The sequence below is a fragment of the Empidonax traillii genome, unplaced genomic scaffold (genome assembly GCF_003031625.1).
Source record: "Empidonax traillii isolate 1590-97213 ecotype Southwest subspecies unplaced genomic scaffold, ASM303162v1 scaffold138:size3245559, whole genome shotgun sequence".
NCBI classification, from domain to species: domain Eukaryota; kingdom Metazoa; phylum Chordata; class Aves; order Passeriformes; family Tyrannidae; genus Empidonax; species Empidonax traillii.
The window spans coordinates 715,700-735,212 of record NW_020955331.1 but is presented as its reverse complement, the minus strand read 5'-3'; the positions used below and the strand labels follow the sequence as shown (position 1 = coordinate 735,212).

General features: G+C 46.2%; 1 protein-coding gene across 6 annotated transcripts in view; it reads right to left on the bottom strand.

Annotated features, from left to right (window-relative positions):
* The window catches only part of LPP (LIM domain containing preferred translocation partner in lipoma), a 319,665-nt gene that overhangs the window by 280,906 nt on the left and 19,246 nt on the right, over positions 1–19,513 (bottom strand). For 3 of the 6 annotated variants that reach the window (XM_027884103.1, XM_027884102.1, XM_027884107.1), the window contains exon 2: positions 16,224–16,329. The gene's annotated coding sequence lies outside the window, so the exon portion shown is untranslated. Of the gene's footprint in view, positions 1–9,772; positions 10,870–12,587; positions 13,061–15,625; positions 15,676–16,223; positions 16,330–18,495; positions 18,520–19,513 lie in introns of those variants that run through there. The other 3 variants (XR_003571256.1, XM_027884104.1, XM_027884106.1) reach the window with 3 other exon arrangements.

Below are 19,513 nucleotides of genomic sequence, written 5' to 3'. Positions count from 1 at the left end.
CCAATGCTTCACAGCCACCACAAAAACACCACAGTTCTGTGAGAAAACACAAAAATAGAACTTGCTCACACTCTGACAGGTCTCAGGGATGAGGCAGTGCTGCCAGGTCCTCAGCTGATGAACTGAGGCCTGAGGAACTTGATAGCTAGTCCCAAAAGAAAGTCCTGAGCAAGTCATTTCTCACTTGTTTCCTATCCTACTCTTTGTCTCGTGCAACAGAGACGGCTCTGACTCATACCAGGTTTCCGCAGGGCCTGACACAACAGGCCGACAGACTCGCCTTGAAATAAAACAACGGCAAGCATGAGGTGACTGTGTCTTGGCCAAGAAGGACCCAAATTCAAGACAGCCCCTCAGAAGCACAACTCCAAGGCAAAAAAAAAAAAAAAAAGTTGATGAATTCCTTTCTCATCAGCTCTGATGCCTTTATTTTGCCTTCCTTCCAGCTGGAAAGAAAGTTCATTGAGAATGAAAGCTAGTGACTCGCAGGGAGGAATGACAGATGCTGCCTGCCTGCATGTGTGAAAAAACTCTGACAGGCAGAAATAACACACCTCACATGTCTTATGGTGGCATTGAAGCAATAAATATTCTAATAGACTACTAAGGCTCATAGTAATAATGTTGTGCTCCCTTTTCAGAAGCCACTCCCCACACCAGATGACATCTGCCACAGTATAGATGTTCCTGGAATGGAGGGATATTTTTAAATCTCTCAATGTGGCACAAAACTGTGAGTGTATCAGCCAAAATACCAGCCATCATAGCGTTTATATATAGCCTTGCACATACCGTCTATAGATGGGAACACAGACAGATACATGGTATCTAGCAGCATTACAAACAGACATTCTTCTGCTGGTCTTGAGTACTTGAGAAGAAACTTCCCAGCCAGAAGCCCTGCCCCGTCATCCTGCCCTGTGCAGCTCTCCATCAACTTCTGCTCCTCCAGTGCATTACATGCTCCATCTCAATTCTCAAAGATCATCAAAAGCCTGTCCCTCCACATCCCACGTGTCCCCTCTGCTACAGGGCACTGCAGTGTGGGTGACAGGGTCTCCCCACACCCCTGAGCACCCCTTTGTACACATACAACTTTCAGAACCCATAGGCCTCAAAACTTCCTCTTAGCTGAGATGGGTCCTGAGAAGGGGTTAGAAGATCTTCAAGGCAGTCCAGTTCACTCAAGGACACCTCAGTCTGACACATAGAAAGTCTAGGCATGTTTCCCATCTGAGGCAGGAACTCAGACCTGCTAGCAAGAAAAGCATTTGCAAGGCCTAAACCAGCAATAGCTCCCCATGAAGCATTTCCCAGGAGCTCTACTGGCACCCAAGTTAGTGCAAGGGAAAAGGAAAAATAAAAATGTTTTTTAAGAAATGGCTTCAGGTAGTACAATACATTCTCTCACATGTATGAAACGTGCATCAGCATTTCACACAGAGCACCGCAGCCGTCAGACCCAGGGTGATGTTTAAGCTCTTGATACAGTTATCTGCCTAATAATAACCCCAAAGAGCACTCCTTGCCTGGCTGCCTGCCAGACCACATGCAGCCTCGCTGCCTGTCTCTTTTTTGTTGTTGTTTTAATTTTTTAAAACTTTTTCAGACATGGAAACGTTGACTCTAGGAAATTCAGCCTCTTCTGTGAAACCAATTGGCTGAGACTTCTTTGTTGTTGCGGAAACCATGACTTGGGGGCCGGGGAGGGGAGACAAAGGGGAAAACTTGTGTGTTTTGCCTTCATGTGTGCTTTATTTTCTCCTCTGGCAGGAAACAGTGAGAAAGGCTCTGACCCAGCTGCTGTCAGCTGCGTTGGAAGTGATTGTATCAGCTCCACCTGCTTAATGTGGGTATTCGAGACTGCAATGACAATGATTTGAGACAAATCAGCAATGACTGGTGTGTTCTCAAGGGACATATGCTACACTGGTGTATGACACAAGTGATCCACAACAGCGGGACAGTGTCAAGGTTGGGGGGGGAGAAAGGAAAGCAGGGAGAAAGGAATAAACATCCCCACCTGTTTTTCCAGGGAAAAAGAGATATTACAAGGAGAATGTAGCTTGAGCAAACTCTGAAATGTTTGAACCACATCATTTCCAGCACTCAGATGCAACAAAAGAACCGCACCAAGAGATCCAACAGCTACGACTCAGGAAGGAACATCATGTCCATGTCAAGCTTTCAAAGCCTCATAAAATGCAAGGAGTTCAACATGGTTTCTTTACATTCAGAGAAGAACAGCCTTGACAAAACAGGCTGTGAGGTACCCCACTTTGCCATTCACACCTGCTGTGGACCAGGCCCCGTCCACCAATGAGCTTGGGTGAGGTACAGCCCCACTGAAGCCGGTCCTGCAGACCACTCCTCACAGCTAGCTCCGTGTCAAAGTAACAAAGGAGCCTCCAATGAGCATGTGGACAACAGTACAGGGTGAAGCAACTGCTGCTGAGGCATGACAGAGGCACTTCAGTGGTGTTTTTAAAAGGAAAAGATAAAAAGAAAAGGGGAAAAAAACATACCTTTGCAAGTTCCAGCACAAGCAGAAAGCCCCAGGTCACTGCTGTAGCTAATGAGGAGGGCAACAGCAATGCTCAATGAGGCTGTTCAAAACATCCTCATGTCTTTTTTTTTTTTTTAATCAAATTAAATACACACAAACAGCACCATTCCACAGCAGGTTGCTGCTTTGACATCCATACAGCCAGTAACACCCTGTGAAGTTTTAATGGGCAGGTCAAGCCTGAAAAGATTCTGCTATCACCCTGCTCTGCCTCCACCATGTACCCCATTCCACAGAGGTTTTACTCCGACACCTTCACAGAACTGCTGCTCAGATAGCAGCCTGCTCACAGACACAGCATGCACAGCTCCAGTAGGAGAGAAGCCCTTTAGCCCATTCTGCACAGTATTCCTCCAGAATTCGAGTAAATAACAACATCTTGGTATCTTGTTCAAAGCCCTGAGAAATGCCAGTGTGCTATACCTGCCCCTCTCAACTGCTGTATATACTTATAACTTAACTTATACTTCTATGTACTTAAATGTATATACCCATGTACACACATGATGGTGCCAAATGACATACCACCGAAACAAACACCAGGCATGGGACCTTCGTGACCCAAATGGGTGAGTTTTCATAAGAATTTACCACTTTTACCTCTACACAATCAGAGATGTGGAAGCAAGCCAGGAATGAAGGAAGGCATCGCCCTTTGCAAACACCTAACAAGCCTAACCGAAAACACCAAGCCCAGCACCTTCAGAGACATCCCCCCGCACACCCCAGCAGGGCAGGCGGTTAGAGATGAAAAAGACCCACCAGGAAAGCTCTTCTGCAGGAGCTGATATTTCAGCTATTAAAGAAGTTTCTGTTTAAACAGACATTAATTGCACATGCTCAGGAATTTCTCAGCTTTGCCACTTAAAAAACACCTAAAGCCACTCTAAAGCTTTTCCTTTTTTCTCTCCCGCCTTTATTTGCTCTGTAAACACATTTGTGTTTGTGTGCCCTGGATCCTGTAACGTTCAGTTTCTGTGACAGCAGCTCCGAAGCAGAGCAGCAGCTACTTACACAGCTCACCAGGGACTGCTGAACTTCCTGGGTCCTGTCCCTGGCCTCGTGGAACACCACAGTACAGAACCCCACACAGTCCAACTCCTCGCAGGACCTTCTCCCAGTGCAGGATGAAGCAGAAAATGCCACTGGTGTTGTTTGTACGAACACTGTCAGGAGCACATGCTCATGAACTCGGCCACCTCCCTCACAGGTTGAGTTTCTCCCAACAAAACCCTGTTAGTGGTGGGGTTTATTAAAGCAGTGTTGCAAGTTTACCAGCAGAGCAAGGCCTTGATTGTGGCAGGTGGAAGATGCGATGTAACTGCAAATCCTTTGCAGCCTTTTAAAAAGGCCGCTGAGGTCAGGCTAGTGATACTCCCCTCCCCATCCCATTCACAGGCACACGGGGTGCTTGCCATTCCAGGTGAGAGCCACAGATGGGTCCCACCTGGTGGAAAGGGCCCCAGTGAAGAGCCCTCTCCTTTGCACCAAAACAATCATGGCTAACTGTTCCAGTAGGGCTGTCCACAAAACTGCTCCTGAAGATGCCAGGAAGAAGGGTAGGACAAACGGAATCAGGAAACTTGGATCAGATCTTTGCCTTATCATATTTGTACATATAGTTGCATACATACAAGTATTTATATACATCTGGCAACATCTGTGCAGCTGTGGGCAAGCTTCGACCCTTACTGGTCAGTAAACAGACAGCAGAATCACTGCCCTAAACACACTTCAAAATCCCAGGACTCTGTAAACACCTGCAGGCAAGAGAACGCCCACATCTCCATCTCCACCCCATCACTGCAAACAGCAAGGCCACACCACTGAAACATCTTGTCAGCCCAAGGGAGTGATCAGTGGCACCAGCCCAAAGGGGTTACTGGCAGATATCCCATGATATTTTCTACTATGTCTCTTTATATTGCCTTATACTTTACATATGTGTTGGCAACCCTCCCAAAGGGGGAGGCTGGGAGTGACTCCTCTCGTCAAACAGGTCTGCTCCATGCCTCGAGCAACATGAAATCTCCTGAGAGCAGCCAGGAATCTCTTTCCCCTCTGAAAACAGGTCATATCCACCACACTCGACCTCAGCCCACTCAGAACGTGAGGTCTGAACCAAAACTCAAGACACCCTTTTGCTGGGCAGGCCAAGGCACCAACCTACATGCACCAAGAGACACCACCACTAGGCCTAGCAAGAAAACCTCCGCAGCATCTCACAGAAGGGGGGTGGCAGCCGGGAGTAATTTTTGGCAATGAAAATGCAATGGAACATTTTGTATTGATCTATTATGGGATGAGTCATGTTTAGAGTGACTTGCCTCCTCTTCCCCTCACTTCCCCACCCCTCAAATTATGGACTGCAAGAAATGAGTGGAGATAATGGGCTACTTCAGATGTTCTAAACTCAGGTTTTTCTCCTGCTGGAACAGCATGCCATGACAGTAGATGGACTGAGCTTCAGAGGAGATGTCCTTCATGTTCCCATGCCTTTTACTGGCCACAAAAGACTTGAGTCTAACTATGGGCAATTAGGAAAGGACTAGAAGGATGGGGGACTACTTTGTAGAGGAAATGACAAATCAGAAGGAAGATCTGAAAAGGATCAGCAGTAAAAGGAGGCACAAAAAATAGATGGGGATCAGACACGAGCCCCAGAAAAAGATAAGATGGAGGCAGATCACACTGTGGAGAGAAAGGGTTTAGGTGAAGCTACTATTGCTCCTTCAGGAATCCTGGGGACTTTTCAGTCTACAGTTACCTGCCAGCATATAAATGCCAAACATCAAGAATAACCACTTAAAAAAAAAAATCAGAGAAAGGAAAATCAGGTTGGAGACAGCAAATTTTTTCTTGACTTCTTCAGTCTTTAAGGAAAAACATCTAAGGAAGCTCTGGAAGGCCCAAGGTCTTTTTAGGGAACTGAAAGCTGCATACATATGAACCTGACAACCAGTGAGTTTTCCCAGATCAGCTCCATGGAAGTTAATACAAAAAGACCTGGGGAGTGGGTTTGTTGCAGCATAAGCCACTGATCCCACCCTTGTCCCATCAGATGTCACTAAAGTGCAGGCTGCTGCATTCAAAACCTACCCATACTACATACATCAATATACAGGCAGGATGTAACCACTCAGCACCCCTGGTCAAGAGATCTAGCACTGGACGCCAGCCAGGACCAGTACACTCCATTCAGGGAAGAAACTGGTACTGCATACACAAGGAGATGACTAATTGCGGTAGCTGAGTTATGGCATAGCTTTTAACACACAACGAAGAGACATTAAGGTCATCTCAACTCTCATCTACAGCATCCCCTCCCACAGCAGACTTGCTGCTCTTTTTTTCCTCCTACTCCTTTTCTCACTTTCTACCCTCCTCTTCAACCTTCCTTCCTTTCAGGTCTTCTCACCTCCTTCCATACCAATTTACCTGCCTCTGTCTATCCACTCCTCCAGCACCTTAAACACCCTTTTCATCACCCACAACTCCCACTGCAGAAGCCCTTCTCTTCCAGCAATCTACTTTATCTGGACTTTGATCTCCAGCAATGCCCGTGCTGACCCTTCCCCAACCCTCAAGTGCAAATTTGTCTGCCTTCGATTGCAGACTCTTTAGGACAAGGATTGTCATCTTCCCCACTTGTAAAGCACAGGATACATTTATAGGGTGAGTAAATGATAAACAAGCCATCTCCCAGCATTTCAAGGTAGCTCAGTGTGGTCTCCCTTGGTGTTTGCCTTTTCTCCACTGCAAATTTATTCTACCTGTATGACTTTTTCTTCCTTATCTCTGTTACAAGGTTATCACTTAAAATTATCAGCAAATTTTTCAAAAAAAAAGTTCAGAAAGGGAAGTGGGGAAACAAAGGCCCTTTACCAATCCTGCTCACCCTCAGCTCAAACCCTGAGATGTAGAGGAGCTTGAAGGAACACCACAGGGGCAGACCACAGCCAGAAATAACTCACTTGATGATTTCAAACCCCACATGCCTCAGTTCTATTCAGTTTTCAGTAGGGTTTTAGACAAGCAGACATTCATGTCTGTTTTCTGGGGGAGCAATTATCAAATCTACATCCAATTCCACCAGCTGAGTGTGTGCCCACCTTTGAAAGGAAGCTGGAAAAGAGGGTTTCTGAAAATGGAAAGCTGGGATAAGGAAAAAAGTTACAAATAAAAGATTACCCTCTACAGACAGGGCATCAAGAGGTGACTAAGAGGAAGCCCATGCTTCAAGGAATAAAAACACCCCACCAGCAAAGGCAAAATCCTCCACCCATGTCAGAGCCAATGCATCAAACCGGCTCGCTGTTTGGCAACAATGCCCATGTCTGATAGGGGATTTGCATAGCAGGTGCAGCACTTCTCAGGAATCAGTGTGATAAAATGCTCATTCAAAAAAAAACCAAACCTACAATAACAAAAAACAAAACAAACAACAAAAAAAAAACCCACACAAACAAAAAAAGTACTTCCTAGACAGATCACTGGGTTGAGATAAAGCACTATCTTTCAGTGTCATGAGAACCTAATTTCCCCGGGGTTTCCTAACTCCTCCAGTTGCTGCTCTCTTGTCCCCTGCACTCCTATACCATGTGGATTTCACCCCCTGTCTCCCCACACACACCAGCTCCTCACCTACATGTGGGCATCACTCCAGTCACTTCGAAACACCCATCCTCAGTGCCCTCTCAGCTTTCAGAAATACTTCACTGGGAACATGCTCAAGAGCCACGTCCTTCTCTGTCCCTACAGTCTTAACAGCCTCTGCAAGATTATCTGATGTAGCTTTCTGACACTCACATATCTTGGCGGAGAATTAGCTGATAACTAACAAAGCACTGTGGGTAGCACACGTGTCAGGAAGCATAAGCGATAATACTGATATGTTGTGAGAAACCTCATCCAAGCCCTCGGGAAAAATTACAATTTTTGTTATTGGTTTCATCTGAACTCACCAGCTACCCTCAAGACTACACAGCAAACACAAATGCCTTCAAGTAAATAATGGAGAAGGGGGGGCATTCAAAACCCCCTGTGATTAGAGATGGTCACTAAGTCAGCAACAGGAAAAACACAATGAAAATAAAGAACAACAGACGAGGACAAAGCAATCACCTAGAAAACAACAGGAGATCACAAAAGAATGTCAAATCAATAAGCACCCCTTCCTTTGCTCTGAATGCACCTTTATGCATAGCAGCATTTCACCAGATAGAGATGGAAGAGATGGTGCTTAACGCTGACCCTGGAGACTTGCCCAGAAGTTTTTACATCGCTCAGCACCCTGTGCATAAAAGGGCAGCAGTGGTGACACTCCCGGTGAACTCCCTCTGGCCAAGATGTCTGGCAGATATAGCTAAAAAAGCTGGTTTGGGAAAATATTGCCTTTTTATAGCTTATCTCAGTACAGACAGCTGCCTCACACCTCTAGAAATAGCAGGATATAACAGCCATGTTTGCAGGGACAGATTTTAAAGGTTCCATCTTCTAAGAAACAACCTACACATCCAGAAACAGGAGGCCAGATTTGTTTTGATACTGGAACCCCCTTCCATATGCTAAGCATGCCCACGGATTTGCAAAAACCCTGCTCTGAAAATGGGATGTTCATTCAGCAACAGGCGATAAGAAACTTGCATTTGCCTTCCTATAGAGTCTGTTCCCAGCGCATTCGGCAGCAATATAGCACATGATTAGGTTGATATTGCCTTTTGCTGAAAATAGTTGGCATTTTGTAAGTAAAACACTGGTGGAGGAGAGCATTAAACACTGAAAAAATAAGGCTATTAACTTAAATACAAATACTCTGCAGACACAGCAAATCAGCACCTCTCTGTTGTTCCTTTTAAGATAGAGCAAGCCAGGATCAGATCCCAAAGCACTGTTATGATTTGTTTGAGGTGATAAGGACTGAGCCACAGGATTTATTCCTAGGTCCGGCCCGCAGCTGCAAACCTCAGTTCCAGGAGCCAGGAGGAGCTTCTTCAGCCCTCTTGACTCTGTCGTGTTTGTGAGTGGAACAGTGACAATGTTATTTACCTACCTTTTAGCAATAACAAGATTTTTAGATAAAAAGCACAAAATTCCCATGAATTTAAACGCTGGAAGAGCTGATGCCAAGGATGTAAATGGCTCTAAATCTAACAAGGCATGGCAAAAGTTCCATGGTACACCTTTTACTAATAACAGCTGGACCAGTTGTCTACAGCACCTTCCTCATCATGAGATTTTTTTTTTTTAACTGAATGAAGGGGTACTAAAGACAACAACCTGCTGTGAAATGACCAAAATTCCCATGCAAACAACTCATTAGCAGTGTTCAAATGCAATTTAAATTACTAGTTGTTCAAGTGCTCCTCAATTTCATGGTAAGTTTCCAAGGAAAATTACATGCTATGTACTATTTAATTGATTGTTTTCTACTTCTTAACATCCATTTATTCCCTCCTCCTGTCTTTTCCTTAATTTCAAGGGATAATGATGACTTTTCAGGGAGGAAAGGGGAACAGCTAATCAAGTTGAAGAGGGATTTACCTGAAGAACAAGCATGTAGGAGGAAAGTGGCTGCCAAAACCAGGCAGCTTCACCAGAACTTGTCCCTCTGATATTTTAGCAGGAGAGGTATGAGACAGCACAGTGCAAGGACTCTTTTCCTCTCCACCACAGGCAGCCAGGCTTGTGAAACCTGATATTTCTTTAAAACACAGTCATCCCCCACCACGACAAGCAGTAAGCGCAGTTAACTATTCGAGGACATTGGTAAAGCAACAGGAGCAACCTGTTTCCTCTTCTGGGCACACTAGTCCTTGAACCAACACTCTCACTGGAGGCAAACAAGTTGTTCTCATTTGGGAGATCTCATCCCAAATGCAAATTCCTAGCTTACAGAAGCAAAGTCCCCCCCCAAAAAGCTGACTGAAGAATTAGGCTGTGAGTGAGACCTCCTGCTGCTTGCAACAGCTGGTACAGGAGAACATGTATTATAAAGCTAATAACAACAGACATTTCTTAAAAGCCTGCACTCCGCTCAGGTCCCAGGAAGGAGCAGCCTCACAATTGGGTAAAGTGCCATCTGGAAATTTCTGAAGTAATGATACATGGTGGGATCACGTCACGAGCTAGTAACTACATCAGCTTCATGAAATGCTCAATGCCACTTGGTTTTACCTTTAAGCAATCGATGCAGAAATATTTTGTGCTCAGAACAGTATGACTTTATTACAGTAAACAAGATGAGTTCAACAGTATCACACTGCACAAGGCCACAAAGTGTCCACCTGTCTGCAAGAGCTGAGCATGAACCATCCCATGGAACACTTTTCCTGAATTTGCCACACAGTGCCCTAGTTTCTATGACTGCACACCAGAATGATGCTGCTTTTCTCAGTCTTCAGGCACTATTTAGTGTTTAAGGGCTCTGAAACCTTTGCCTGAAGACATGCAAAGTACCAAATGTGCAGAGGCTTCTAACCTTCACCCTTTCCATGCCCATGTGTGCTAACCCCATGCTGCCTGAGGCAGCTTCTCTTACCTGCCCAAGGGGTACATACGTCCAGCCCTTAGTGCATACTAAACTCCCTCACAGCGCTCAACTCACACAGTGTTGGTGTCACCCCTTTGCCACATCCCATACAACACCAGATCTGGATCAATCTGGGCAACACCTGAGATGAAGGATGAGCTGCCAACCAAACCTCCTTACATGGGAGCTAAAGCAAGTCCTCTGTGTTTAACACATTGTTAGGAGTGACCGAGAGAAGCTTAAGAAAGGCAAGCATGGAGCTCTCTGAGCAGCTTGAGGTCCAGTGCCATGGAAAGCTTCTCAGACTCCAGTGTTTACTGGTGCCAGGCTAAAAAATCTTTAGTCAGCTGTATTAATTTACAAGGTCAGCCCTTAATGGCTCTGTTCCTGGAGCAGGAGAAAATCCACTGTGGATCCTGGTTAGCATCAGTGGTCACTGGATCTGTTCAGGTCCTGGAGAAACACCAGATGGAGAGCCCTGGCAGCTGCAGTCCCAGCTGGGCATTGTTCATTCTCCAGAGCTCCCCCAGCTCTGCCCAGCACCCATCAGAGAAGGGGGACACGGGCAGCACATGGGGAGCTCATCCTTCACAGACCATCCAGCTCTCAAGTCACGTCCTTGCAGCGATGAGATGTTGCACAGAGAAGGATCAGCATATGAACATTAAAAGTCACAACATGCTTCCCCAGACTTGACAGACTAGCACTTCCAGAGCCCTGGTTTACAGCACCCAGGCACTGCTCATCCTTGTCTTCCAACAAGCAGTCTGTCCTGGTGAGCAGGAAAGGGAGGAAACTGCGAGGGGAACAGAACATTATCATTTCCAGTCTCATCGTGCTGTTGCCAAAACACCAAGCTCAGCCACGAGCAGCTGGAGAAGCCTGGGTGCATCACATCCACGTGCCACCAGAAGCACGGCGCCATGTATGCACAGGCAGAGGCAAAGCACAGCACACAAGGAGCGACACAGACCACCCTCTTACTGCAGGAATTCCACAGCTCGGCACCACCATGCACAACAGAAGGATGAGTGGCTGCTGGCCAGTTGCTGGGCTGAAGCTTCAGGTGCTGTGACAGCTCCATACACATTCCCAGTGCCCTGTCTCCTAACTCATCACCTCTCCTGCCTGTTCAGGCTGTACATGCTTTAGGACAGCAGCTCTTTCCTTTTCACTGGTACCAAGCTCAGCCCAGCCAGGCCCTGACTCCCAAAGCTCCAGTAATCCTAGCAGCTTGTTGAAATAACTAGAAGGAAAATGCAGCTGAAGTCTACAAACCCTCAACACATCCCTACTGCACTCCTTCACCACTTTTTGGGGCCCAGTGCTTTTTATCTCACATCCATCCTCATGCAAACTAAGCCAATTATCTTTCCCTGTTCAGAATAATCCAGACAGTTTTGTACCTCAAGGACCTGCTACAAATCCACATCTCTGGAAAAACCAAACCTCACAATGAGTATTAATCCCTTTTTAAAAGGGCAAAAGAAAATCAATAAGAGGTTTAACTTTCTAACAAAGGTCTGAAATTTAAAATAGAGAGAGTATGATAACGACAGGTTTGAAGCAGCCTAAAATACCAGTTAGCTGAGAAGATACAAGGATTACTAACCAGCAGTGGGAACTATAAAGGAGTTGTCACCAATGCTCCTTCCAAAGTAAAAGGATGAAGTGCAGTGCCTTCCATTCGAGGTGCAGGACTGGCAGCTACACAACCCCCAGAGCAGCATTAAAAGCACTCTATATATGTTACATGCTCTAAATGACAAGAGGAATGCAAGATGGTGAATCTCTGCTCAGATTCCCCACCATGGTTTTAGCTGGGAAAATGAGAAGCAGAGCATCTTCCAGGTTACCCCCACATCCCTGACTGTCTGGATGAACTGCAGCTTCCTTTCAAAAAAGAGAAAGGAAAGGGAGTGAAAAAAGAAAAGCAGTCAGCTACAATATCAGATAGATTAAAAGCTTCACACTATAGAAAAATACAGAACAACAGGAAAAAACAAACACTGAAACTTTATCCAGTTACAGTAGCTAAACTTCAACTAACAGTTAAATATTAACATTTGAGAGAAATATATCCATGCATTATGCAGCCTTTTTAACACACACTATTGCTTAAGAGACAGAAATCATACATAAGCTGTTTTCCTTGCTGACCACATGCATATATACTCATTTAACTCTACAGTGCTCTGCTGCCTTGCTGCATTAACCAATGAAACTAAAAGGAAGAGTGTGACGGAATGGGAGCTGGCTTAAATTATCTTTAAACCTACTCCTGAAGAAACATTTTGCCTTTGAGACCAATCCACTAAGTTATCTTTCTCTACTACAGAAGGTTTCATTGGGTCCCTTGCTGTTGACTGGTGACCCACATGCCTGTCTCTACCAGCAAGGCACACAGTTTGATGCAATCCATTTGACTAAATACCACCAAAAAAAAAAAAAATCCCAAGTTGTTTGCTAAAACAGCAGTGATGCACTTACCAGCATCCAGGCAAGCTCCTTCATTAACACGCTTCCCTCTCGAGCAGATCAAATTTAGAACAAGGTCCAGGAGCAAGAGAGAACTGAAAACTGACCACAACAAGCTTCCAAAACAAGAAAGGGGGGGGGTAAAAAAAAAAAAACCTTACTACAGGAATTCAAATCCTGCTTCCACCAGACCCTGAGTCACCTCCCCTCCCTTGCAATAGATCAGAGCAATGGGTAAACATTTCCAAATATGGAGATCAAAACTCCAAAGGATGTCAAAAAAAAAAATCACCCTTCTCTCCCTGGCTTTGGCACTGTGATGACTTGCCCCTCTGAAGCATAAGCTGAGCACACTGCCTTTGCTGACCTACACACAGCCTGGTCATGGGGCCCCGTGTCACCATCTTGAACTGTGCTTTGAAGACTACTGGCTCAATGGGTGACACTGCATCTCTGTCCCCTCCCAGGGATGCACGGGAAGATGCAACGGGAGCAACTCCAGGAGTCATTGCCCTTTGCCCCCTGAAAAAAACCTCTCTCTCTCATCTCTCAACTCATCAGCAGAAAACTTGCAGAACTACTTTTTAGAGTGTTCTTTGAAGGCAAATAGGCAAATTCAGGCTGTGGTTATAGCACCACTAGCTTGGCATCAGAAAAGGCAAGGCTCAGCCCTCCGTCACACTACGGAGGTCCTGCTGCCACATCCCACACCAGCTGCTCATCTGGTGCAAGGAAACCTCCCCTGATCTGGCTCATCAAGCTGGTGCTTTGTAAAACGTGTCCCTGCAGAGCCTGCATGCACACCAGAGCAATATTCCCATGCCAATGCTCCCACAAGCATCAGTCCTCGGCTGCAACGGCTGACCAGCATGGAACAACAGCCTCCTGGTAGCTGCAGCCATCGCTCCAGGAGCAGGCAGCCTCTCAGGAATGTGCAAAGCAGGACATTTTCAAGGGGAATAGGCTGCCGAGGCGAGGCAATCCAACCAGACCAAAGTGATTCCCCAGCACCACCCACAAGATGCTATTGAATTTATAGGGAAGGAATTCCAGAGCTGACTCTGCCCATGTATGGCCAAAACAAACTGTAAAAAGCGACATTTTAGTACATCTGGTTTCCACTGGTGCTGAAGCACAGGCTTCGGGAGGAGCTGCGTTGACAGAGGCTCTACAATTACCTCCAGGAACTGAGCAGGGGTCAGACAGCAAGAGTTTAGCACCCGCTATCACAGATGACAAGAAAACATGAAAACCTTTGCTTTAGAAGACAAACCATATGTGTTACCCTGCTATCACTGCAAAAAAATAAACCGTGCCAGAGAGCACCAGCACATTCATTACACTGGTAGTCCTGAAGGCAGCTTTAAAGATCCAGCAGTCCAAGTGGCACTAAGTGGTACACCAGGACAACCTCAATGTACTGCAGGTTGGGACTAGCTCTCAATGGGTAGCTGATCAATTGTTTTTCAAAAGACCCACTAAAACCTCCCCCAGAGCTCCAGCTACCAGCAGGGATACCAGGAGCTTTCTCCATGGTCAGAAACGGGAGATACTCTGAGCACTGTAGTCACTGTGCAAGAAGATACTCAAAAACTTAAGGTAAGAAGGGTCAGGTAGGTGCAAGTTTTATGAATTCTGACTCGATTTTCCAGCCCCTTGCAGAAAACAATTCCCAAGGTATTGCTTCTTGCAAGGACAAGCAGTGGAATGAAGTAGAGAATTATCTGTCAAGAAAGGGAGCCAAAGCACGAAAGGGGAACACCTGGATGAGCACAACAGGCGTGCACCAGCCCTTACAGCTCTGGGGTCCTACAGCACGAGCAGATCAAAGTTCTCCCTAACAGTTAAATGCCACCACCTCGCCTGCCCTGCCAGCAGGGAAATATTAGCTGTGTCAGCGCGAGAGGCCAAGGGCTTACGGAATGGGAGAGGAATGCAGGCTGCAGTGGCACACACGGAGGGGACAGGGAAATGAAACCCAGGGGAATGTGGGTTGCTCACACTGCCTCTGCCTTTGCACAGGGGTCAAGCAGGGTACGTTTTATGGCTCTTAGGGCTGAAACCTGGGCCTAATGCTTTTGTGACCTTAGAGGGACTCCCATGTCAGAAACAAATATAGCTGTTAGAGGAGGTGGGAGCTCAGGGGCCTGAGCACATGAGGACAAGCCATTTCCCAGCTCCTGGCAGGCAGCCCAGTGCTGCTTTTCAATATGTGCAAGTTGTACCCATCGGACCGGGAGTGAGCACGTGTCTCCTCCGAGCAGCATTTGCTCATGGGAGACCCACAATGCAGCTACTCCCGCAGCTTCACGTTCCCCAAGACAGCACTAGGATCTCCCCTCCACTTCCCAGCTGAAATGGCATTATACTGTCTCCCTCTGCTTACTTTAATCAGAGGTACCTAATTGTGAGCTGGTGTTCAGTGCCTCTGCTACAGAGCACCTTCCACCCCAAATGACAGAGAGGAGAGAAACAGAGGGACAGACACATCCATGTCCAACCACAGCCCCATCGGGAGTTCCCTGTTACCTGGCAACACAAATCCCCCTCCTTGCCACAGTTCTAAGGCTGGGAAGTGAAATCTTGGGGGCCTGGGAATAAAATCCAACTCAAGCCTCCTGCACAGCAGTACAGATCATTATAAAGCAGCCACTGGATCAGGTATGGCTAATTTCATTTAAATGACATTACATAAGCAAGAGAATTGAGAATATCTGATTCATAAAAACATCTTGAAGGAGCAGAGAGCACAACTTGCCTGGCTTACAGAACACAGGGATTGCTGCAGCATTACAGGGATACAGACCACATAATGTAGACAGCAAGGACCAGGGATGCTCATACATACACATGCACAACTACACACACAAACTCCTATTCCCCTCCACCATGCACAAAAGCAGACTTAGGACTTGCAAGCTGAAGTCCTGTGCAGCCAAAAGCCAGCACAAATGTTTGTGACAGTTCCACAGGCAAAGGCAAAAACCGGGTGCAGGGGAATAAATATAGAAAGAAGTCAGGCAGGCAAAGCAGGTGCTGGCTTGTAAAACCTTGGCCAAAAAGGCTTCCCAGGAGGTTGAATCTGGTAGTTTTGCAACAGCTCCACAGAAAGACAGAAGAGACAGAAAGAAAAAAAAAGAGAACATGAATGCATATGCATTCTTTTATCGCCATATATAGTATATACAGACATTTGGTATATACGCCCCCAAGCTCTCATATGCCACTGTATAGTATATACTATATATGCATTGCCATCTTTGTTTCCATGTGCCTACACTTGTACTGTGTGTGTGTGTGTGTGCGTGTGTGTATCTGCATTTCTGGTGCATGCATTTGTCATTACCCCCACATCGCCTATCCGTGCGTGCTGTGACACAACGCACCGCTCAGCAGAGCATGTCTAAAGCCTCAGCACCATAGCCTGGAATGACTTCTGGACACTCACAGTTTTTCACTACTGAGCCCTTCCCCACCAAAGCCTCTGGGTGTAAGCACCGCTAGGCAACCATCAGTTTGTCTCCTCTTTCCCAATGATCCCACTCTCCCTCCAAACTTTGAGATCTCTAAACAAGGTGCCACTGACAAAAGAGGCGTGACACCCTTCTGAGAAGTTGCCCTTTGTGCCTGTGAATCATGTTTACGTACCAGTTCTCACGCTGCAAAGCCTTACTGGTGGGATGAACTCAGAGCAGGGCGTTTGGAAACACGCAGGGCTCCTCCAGACTCACGACTTCGGGTTTCTTTCCCAGCCCTGCAAAGAGAGAGACACTCAAGTGATGCACACTGGATGGGCCTCCCGACGGCTTGTCTCCAAAACTTGCAGTTTAACCCACACAGCTTCTGGGATACATAGCATTTTCCTCCCCAGCTTTCTTAAGCAGAAGCCTTCAGATTCCTGGACTCCTTTCAGCACCCCCAAAAGCAAGCCCAACCACCCTGAACTGGGCTAACAACCAGCAATGACCAGAAATGTCAGATGCCATAGCTTGGCCAACAACTCACACCTTCTCAAGCCACCACTCCTTTACTGCTCTTAATGCCACTGAGAAGAGGGAGGGACAAGGAGATGCAAAATGAGGCATAAAATAGTAGAATAGGATGAATCCATCACACATCTTCCCAACCTCAGGCACAGTGAGGGAGCTAGAAGGCATCATCTAATGCATTTTGAAGCTCATGGGGTTCACCACTGCTGTGAGCAGAGTTACACACCCAGCCCTCCCCCTCAGCACAGTCTTTTTTCTAAGGAGCTCTGCCCAGTTACCATTGGGGACTGTCTCACTCTTTCTGGTAGCTGAGAAGCAGACACCACCCTTTCTTGATGTGACCAGCTCAGTGTTGGTTTTTTGTTTCTGCAGAAGATGAAGGTAGAGCAGAGGGGAAAACCAGGCCACGTGACCACCACTTTGAATGTGGCATGCCAGGACACATGGCAGGGTGCAGCCCACGGAGACCAGCAGCATCTGAATCGCACACTCCTTCCTGCCCCCAGCCAGCATCCCCTCCCAGCCACATCCTGGTCACTCTGACAGCCCTGTCTCAGCCCATGACAAGCACAGGCTTGGCCTGTCATCTCAGCTCAGCAGAGAAAGTTACTGCTATTTGCTGTTGTAACTATGGAAAAGCTCAATTCAGACTTGCATTTGTTGTACCTGCAATGCTCATGAGAGTGCATGTGAGCCCACACATCTACAACCAACATGCAGCAAAACACAAAAGCTTCTTGGTGGCTCACAGTCCAGGTCGCTCCTCCTTGTCACACACCGAGATGCCTTCCTGCCGCTGCCAGCACCCCTTGTCTCCCACGCCACACTTGTTGCCACAGCAGCCAGGAGAGCAACAGGGCTCTTGCATCTCCCAAGCAGTAGTAGATCTCCACTATGCCAACACCATAAGAGTAGACAGAGCTGCACCCTGTCCCAGCTCAGTCCCATGGTCCCTGTGGTAACACCCAGCCCTGATTCCCCACAGTGATGGGCAGGTATAAAAGTTCCCAGGACCATCAGTGCTCCCCTCAGGTGTGATGAGGACAAATTCAACTGGAGATTGCAATGGCCTCTCCCACTCACTGCAGACTTGGGATGAAGATGAGTAACTACAGGGTTTTACTGCTGGTGAACTCAGCCAAAGAGCAATTTTTCTTCATTCATCAGTGAGGAGACAAGTACAAGCAAATATTAAGGTTTTGTATGTTTACTTTTCATTTTAAAATGATGTAGAGTTACATACAATTTAGGTCCTTCCCACATGCTCCTGGCAAAATGCCCTTCGGTCTTATCTGCAAAGGCAGAAGACAACAACATTCCCCCCTGGTTCCAACACTGCTTCAGTTCAACTCATAACAGCACCTCCAGGAGCTCCAGCGAAGACAATACTTCCTGGGAATCAACCTGTGTTTAAAAAATCTTGGCTCAGGATTGTCTCTCTCAGGTTTAATTCACAAAATGTTTACAAGATCAGTGATAGGACCTCGCTAATTGAACTGTGTCTTCCTGGCTTTACTTTCCACACCAGCTATCCTCGTCACCTTGTGACATAATGATCAGAAGCAGTTCATTCACCCATTGGCTGACAATATTGATGCTATATTGTTGACAGTAAGAACCAGTATTTCTCAAGAAAAAAATAAACATAAATTTAACACACAAGGAGAGTATAAAAAGCATGTTTTCTTGTTTGCAGATCTAAATCTAAACCCAGTAGTTTACAATGCCTGAATTTAAGCATCAATACTCTGTTACAGCCTGAGTTTTCTTAGACTGTTCAGACTTTTCAGGAATGGACAGTTGAAAATCTCCACAAGAATTCTAAGTTTCAAAGAGCAGCAGTCAGCACTTTCAGAAAAACATAACTTTACTGTGGCCACACAGAAATGGAAGCAACCAGACACCCCAATCCATTTAAATGAAAATCTCACCTGTGAAAATAATTTCAGCAAGTGCTAATTATACTTCTCACAACGGTCTGGTTGAATAGCATCTGTTTTTCTAACTACTCAAACGCTGCATTCACTTTTAATTTCCTTTACACTTGAAAGTGTTACCAATATTCAGAGCCTGTTTATTATTATTATTGTTGTTTTTTAAATCAGTATAGCTGTACTTATTGAAGTCCAAGTGCAAACACCAGTTGAACTGGGATAAAGTGGTCTCATGCTGGGATCCTTTGTTCCATTCCTTCATGAAGCAGATGGCTCAAACTGACAGCCACAAGGAAAATTGTCATTTTAACTGTTCCAGTCACCAATTTTTAAGCACAGACAAGCTCTCAGCCAGTCAGCCATCAGCACAAACTGACATGGGTCCCCCCTGTATGATTGGCAGGTGCATGCACAGCTCCCCAGACGCCAACCTCATTCAATCTGACCTTTTCATTTTAAATGAAAACCACTTAAAAGCCTGCCCTGTTCTGACATATGTCTTTTTATGTCTTTCCCCCTCTGTGCCAATATATTTGTTATTTCCTGGCCAAAAGTTCCCAAACTAAGAAATCTCACGTTATCTCCTCCACTGCCAGAGCCCTGACCCTCAGGCGCTCTGGTCACCGCCAGCACCGAGGGAGCCATCTGAGGTCTCCACATTCTCACACACTGGAATCACTGGACCCCTTATATACTCCCCTCAATTTAGAGTCCAAATCCGACTTAAAATTCAGCTTATATAAATCAGTAGCATCACACTTGAACATAGTCACATGGAGACAGGGGCTCCTCTTTCTACCCTGAGACATTGAGACATGCAGGATCCAGCCCTAACAGTTTTCTGTATTTGCTTCTCAGGTTTCATATACTAAACTGCTTGATTCAAAGTTATCTAATGAAAAGGCCATGCAAGACAACAAAAGCTGGAGACGCGTTTCCTCTGCTCTGCTGCCAGCAGCGGCATCTGCTCAGGGAGTCACCACTCCAAGCAGCCTGGCTGCTGCCTTTTGGGAGG